Genomic DNA, 6,666 nt, shown 5'->3' with positions numbered 1-6,666 from the left:
GTAGCACGGCACGCACAATAATAAATCATATAAATTAATAAAATGAAATTTTAAAAAAGGAACTCCGGGGAGCAGGTGGTAATATTTTCTGGCCTACTTGAACAATTCTAAAAGCAATATGAGGTTTTTTTTCTTTGAGACGCTTTGACGGTCTTTCTCTCAGACCGAGAGCTTTGCTTCCTTTCCTGTAGTGCACATCTACCTCAGAAGCAGTTAGTATCTTGCATCTGAGCGAGGTAGGTAGAATGGCACACTAAGCACACTTGGACTACTCCATCCAGGCTCATGCTGGGAGCCCAGCAGTATTTTTCCCCCCACATCACCATTACACAATGAACTGGGTGGCTGAAAAGCTGATAGAGTTTCCATGCTAACACACTGCAAGCTACACAGAAACCGGAAGATTCTGCAGCGGAGGCCACTCTCTATACCAGCTCAGGCCAGAGCTTCCTGAAGGTACGCAAGCACGGCTCTACCTCAGTGGCATCCCAGATCTCTCACCTTTAGAGTCTTTCTTAGAACGTACTGGTGGGCATTCTCTTTCTCAGAGGCTGAGACGTTTACAGATTCTACGATCTCTATAGGCTACGGGGTAATAAGACGCTACAATAGAGATTTGCAAATTATCTTTCCTCTGTCATATTCCCTCCCTCCCTTTCTTTCTTTTCTAACTACCAAGAACATCTTTGGAGGCGGGGGGGGGGGGGGGGCACAGGCGGAGGGGAGTATGGATCTCTATGAGTTCGAGGCCAGCCAGAACTACATAGTGAGACCCTGTCTCAAACAAAACAAAACAAATTTAGATTAGTATCCAAAAAACGCAACCTTAAATAGATTGCGCCTTCTACAGTTCTGCTGTGTCTCGAAGAGGAATTGCCTTTAGGTAGCAGCTTTTCCTTGTTTGCTATTCCCGTGGAAACCTTGTTTGCTATTCCTGCCACTGACTCTAAATCCACAACTCAGAGCGGCAGCCGCAATGTTTGTGGCCAAACACTACTCAAAGAGTACGAAGCTTGCTGTCACGCTCTGCCGTGACGCCTTCGTCTCTGGCAGCAGGCGACCAGCAGAAGCTACTGGAAGTGGCTGATTACCTCTCAGGCACTGCGAAAGAGAGCTAATTGTTCCATGGAGATATATACTGGTAAAAGGAAAACTTCGAGGTTAATTTTATCTTCCATAGACCGTATTCCTAAATCAGTAGCATTCAAATCTCATGATACACAAAGAGCATTAGAAAATCCTCATAGCGTCAGAACACCAAAAGTGATGTACTATTGATTTTCTTTAGTTCAGTGAGGAGGCGATTGAGCTCTTGCCTGGAAAATGCTGCACTTGAGCTTTCCCGCAGTTCCTATTTTCCATTTTATTTTATTTTCACTATATTTATTTGTGTGTATATGTGTGTGGAGATGCACTAGCCATGGCATGAGTGTGCCATGGAGTGTGTGTGCAATGATGCAAATGTGGCAGTGTGCACCATGGTGTGTGTGTGCTACAACGTGTTTGTGTCCCAGCATGTGTTACTTGCCACAATGGGAGTGTGCCATGGCATGAGTGTGGAGATCAGATGACCACTTGTAGGAGCCGGTTCTCTCCTTCCACTGTGTCCTGAGGAGTGACCTCAGACTCCAAGCACTTTTATCCACTGAGCCCTGGATCCTATGTTCCTGATGCAGCTGGAGCCACCAGCCTGAGTCACTGCTTTTCTGGGGTTAACGAATTCTACAAATTAAACTCCACAGCTCCCAATTAGTGTTTTTTAATATCTCCCCTGCCCTAAGGACTACAAAAACCCAGGTAAAACCGCTGAGGGCTCACCCTATAGTCCAAGGCTACAAAGGCTGTTCAAATTCGCCAGTCCTTTGTACTTGTATGCCTGTTTACCTGGCATGCCTATTCGTTCTAAGGAAGTCTCCACGGTTTACCTCCTTCTGCTATTGTAGCTTGCTTAGGCATTTCCACTCCTGTCTCTGAGAGGCTAGTGCCTCCTCTGTCTGGGGAACTATGAAGAGGAAGAGAGGAGAGGAGAGGAGAGGAGAGGAGAGGAGGAGGAGAGGAGAGGAGGAGAGGAGAGGAGAGGATAGGAGAGGAGGAGGAGAGGAGAGGAGAGGAGGAGGAGAGGAGAGGAGAGGAGAGGAGAGGAGGAGGAGAGGAGAGGAGGAGGAGAGGAGAGGAGAGGAGAAGGAGAAGGAGGAAGAGGAATAAAAATTTCGCTTCCCAGCAATAATTTTTATGGTTATTTTCATTGTGTGTGTGTGCACATGCGCACACATGCTTACATACACAGCACACTGTGTCATGGCGCATGTGTGCCATGGTGTGTGTGTAAATCAGAATACAGCTCCCAGTAGTTGTTTCACTACATGGGTTCCAGGGATGAGACTCAGGTCATCATGTTTGATTGTAGGTGGCTTTTCTTGCAGAGCCATCTTGTCAGCCCACTGTATACATCGTTGTCATTGTCATCGTCATTATCATCATTATGATTTTTATTTATTTAGCATGTATATGTGTGTGTGCACATGCACCATGCCCCAACATAGAGGCCGGAGAACAATTTGTGGAACTCAGTTCCCTCCTTCCACCTTGCGGAACAGGGAGTGGAACTCGGATCTCTTCACTTGACAAGAAGTGCCTTTACCCCTGGTGCCACATCTAAAACCCTACTGAGCACTTTCTGAATAAAAGTGTGGGGGACTTAGACACAGCTCAGGTTGCTCTGCCCAGCATGACCATAAAGAGAAGGAAAAGACTGCGTATTTTATTAGAGCAATTAGGGCACCCAGCAGTGTGATCGCAATAGCTCCACAGCCACCACTACCTAAGGGGACACTGATGACATGGGATGCATGTGTCCCATAGTGTGTCCTACTTTCACAGCCTCAACTAGGTATCAACTAGGAAGTGCTCCCTGCTCATGCCGCGCGCGTGCAGCAAGTGCTCTGCGCTCACTCACGCCATGTGGCAAGTGCTCCACACGGCAAGTACTCCCTGCTCACACCACGCGGGAGCGCAGAGCCCTTCTATGAGCGAAGCCAGATGCCCCTGTGCACTGCACAGTCCTGGCACAATGTCTCCTAAAATTTTGCACAGAAATCTTCAGAAAAGACTGCAAGACAGGAAGATGCGGCAAAGTGCACTGCTGCAGAGGGTATTGGATGAGAACACTAGAGCCAGAAGGCTGCCCCAGAGAAGACAAAGAGTGTCACTGGTACCATGCCTACCGCCTCCCCCTCAAAGTGCCTGCTGGAGAAAGCCTTGGGCTTCTGCGGAAATTTCCCATTTGCTCTAGCCAATACACCTGAAGACAGCCCTCGGTGCCTCCTTGTGGGGTAGTTACTAGAATAGGCTCAAAATGATAACCACGTAGCTGTTACAAGGTCTTTTCTCGGGAACTGAAGGTCACTTACAGTATCGGTGTAAAGACTGGAGTCACTGCCTTCCCACCTCTGTGGGAGGCAAGAACACCCTCTTAGATAAACTGCTGCTCACAGGCAGCAGGCCTACTTGCCCCATGCTGTCCTTAAGGCTGAGGGATGTTCTCCTCTGCTCCCTTTTCTGAGCTTGGGCCACTTAATCTATAAAATATGTGCACACATGTGTGTTTGTGTGTGTGTGTAATTTAAGCAGGTAAGCAAATTACAAACAGCATACTCATATTTGGTTCTAATATAAGACACAGAAGCACCAACCATTATAAGATTTAACAAGAATCAAATGAAAAGAAGCATTTTTGCTCAATATCCTTAGAATTAAAACAAATTGTAGCATAATGCAGAAGAGTCACAACTGCATTACTATGTTTAATAATGCCAGCGTTCCATCTTAATTTGTCAGCCTCATTTTGGCACTAATAAAATGCACTATTTAAATAGCATCTCACTCAGAATCAGATTTTTTAATACACCGGGGAAAATCCCTAGCTTTGTTTCCTCACAGCCTTAAGTTGATGCAAGTGTTTTTAAAGTACATTTACCCCTCACTAGCAGTGCAGCAACAACCAGTGGTCTGTCTGAATTCTAAAAGGCTTTAGTGTTTTGTCTGCAGTAGTCTTTAAATTCACTCAGTGGCCTGAAAGACAGTTTCCTTCCCTGTAAAATTTTGTATGGCCTCCAAATGATTCGTAGCAATTATACAATGGCATTTATGCGGTTTTGATGTACCCATTCAAGGACAATTTTTATTCATCCTATTTACAATGTGTTCTGATAACAAAAAGGCTTTTAAAATGTATTGCCCTTGAACTTGTATATCTCATGGTCTGGTACCCCTGTTCTGAACACATATTAAGGATAAATTCAATGTAGTTTGGCTGCCTTACATTGTTTGTAGAGATCCTGGTCTCAATTCCTAGTATTAAAAACCAACAAATAAAACGAAAATTCAAATACTGAGTAGATATGGGAGCTGAAATCAATCGCTAAAACCCACATGGCAGGAGGAAAGTGCCACAAGTTATCCTAATGACTTCCACAGAACACTGTGCCACACGCATGCATGATACGCACACAACCACACAGGGAGAAAAACCAAATAAGTGACAATTGCAGCAACTTGCCAAAGCTCCACACCAAATTGGGTATTTGTAAACCCAGTTTTCAAGTGTTTCAAGCAGGTGGTGTCTTTACTCTGAGGAACAGAAACAGACCCACTGTGAAAAACATAACCAAGAAATCACACAACTCTTTCCTGGGTGTATCCAATCAGATCTAAGTAATTGAAGTAAGTAATACAACGTCAGCACGGGCAGCGCCGCTCTGGCTTTAAGTCAATGGGTTTCTAAACAACTCCAGGCTTCTTAGAACAATTGCAACTGTGCCTTCGTTGGGGAGAGAACACCTAACATATATGTAGGAATGAAGCGGTGGAGAATGCCCCCAAGAAAGCCCATAAAGGCTTCATATACGCGTACAAAAGTCCAGAGCTTCCGAGCCGACAAAATGTGCTAATTTGTTTTACATGGAAATCATGTGCGCACATTTAAACAGTCGCTTTGAAAAGTCAAATGTGGATTTGGGAAAAGTTGGTGAAGGCTGTTACAGAAGTATGCTTCCAGACGTTTTCATTTGTTTTTAACTGTTTGGTTTTTAGACTTTTAAAGTGGCTTTCGTTTGTTTGTTTGTTGTGGGTTTTTTTGAGATCCTCTAGTGTACTGTTTTTGGTTGGTGGTGGTGGTAGTGGTTTTTTGGGGGAGTGGTTGTTTCGTTTTGTTTTGTTTTTTCCCCAAGGGCACTGTAAAGGAAGCTCTTCCCCCTGCCGTGATACGAGGGTGAAAGAGAGAGAAACTAGTAGCTTTCCCAACTTATTGTGAAGCATACAGCCTAAGAATCGCAAAGTCGATATCGGCATTGCATGGCACAAGGGGCTGTTGGAAGGCTCACTGAACTGCAGTCCAGGCCTTCCCACACCCAGCCATCCGGGAGCCTATTTCACAATTCTCCCCTCTTACCCCCCCAACATCCTCTCTCTGCATTCTCTTTAACATAACAGAACTTAGCTCTTTCTTCTCCTACCAATTGGTATTAAACAAAGTCCGTTCCCATGTATCCGACAGGGTAGCGCAAGTTGGCTGTCTTGTGGTGCCATAGGCTGAAGTTCAAATTTTCTAGTCTTGATTTGTTTTGTTTTGTTTTGTTTCCTGAGGCTTTTTCAGCTTTCCTAGACCTCGGAGAAGTCTCCCCCCCCCCCCTTTAGATGATGAGGAGGCGGAGGAAGAAGAGAAGACAGAGGCACTTAGATCGAGAGAGCTATAGGTTTCATAGTTTTCATCCTCCAGAGGAATTCGGTTTCCGCGTCAGTCCCTGAGGAGTGATGCGATTCCACGCAAGTTTGGCTTTGATGATCTAGTGTGTGATTTCAATAGCATCTTCAGTGATGTGGGGGCCTGGACCTTGCCTTCTCACTCTCCTGAATTTCCAGGTGAGAAACGGGCACTCGGGACACAATGCTTAAGTACCCAGATAGTCACCAACCTAGCATCGTTGAGTGGGTCTTGAAGAATCATGCAAGATCTGAATCCCCCAAATCGGATCCAGATTGGGGGTCCCAGGGACCTCCTCATAGGTTAGATAATATATGGCTGGCCTGTGACTCCCCATCCTAGAGACTAAAAGGACAACGATCTTGACTCCCAGGTTTCACAGGAAAGGTCTTGGTCCACTTCCTCAACCCCAGGCCAAATCGTATTTCAAAAGCACTTCTGTGGCCGAGATCACTAAGCTAAATGGGACAGCTGAGGAGCAGCGCACTGTGGTGGACAGTGATGGCTCCAAAGAGACCATAGGGACCCATCAAGAAGCCCTTGACAGTTCTAGAAGTGATCCAGACTCTCCCTTCCCTTTCCCTCTTTCCCTTTCCCCCTTTTTACCTTTTCAACTTCGGGCGATCCCTTTTCCATCCTGGATTTGCTTCTAAGACGTCGGTTTCGGTCTCTGTAGCTTTGTTAACTTTCAGAAGCCTTTCCACTCCCTTCCTGTTGCCCATTGCCAATAAGCTTAGCTTTTTCTGTCATCCTAGGGTCTTGTGGGTGTGAAACTATTAATTAAGCCTATGCCAGTCTGTCATTCATCCAAGCTGACCAATAAATCAGGGTCCACCACTTTAAAATTTTTGCATCTGTGTATGTGTTGGTGGGGAACCATATTCGAGCAGTATGGAGGTCAGAGG

At 45.6% G+C, this 6,666-nt stretch overlaps 1 pseudogene; it reads left to right on the top strand.

Annotated features, from left to right (window-relative positions):
- The first annotated feature begins 976 nt into the window (after window positions 1-976).
- On the top strand, window positions 977-6,437 carry LOC127196692 (HCLS1-associated protein X-1-like; annotated as a pseudogene).
- The last annotated feature ends 229 nt before the right edge of the window (window positions 6,438-6,666 follow it).

The sequence above is a fragment of the Acomys russatus genome, chromosome 12 (assembly GCF_903995435.1).
Source record: "Acomys russatus chromosome 12, mAcoRus1.1, whole genome shotgun sequence".
Classification (NCBI taxonomy): domain Eukaryota; kingdom Metazoa; phylum Chordata; class Mammalia; order Rodentia; family Muridae; genus Acomys; species Acomys russatus.
The sequence above is the reverse complement of the archived record's forward strand: the minus strand, read 5'-3'. Positions and strand labels throughout refer to the sequence as shown.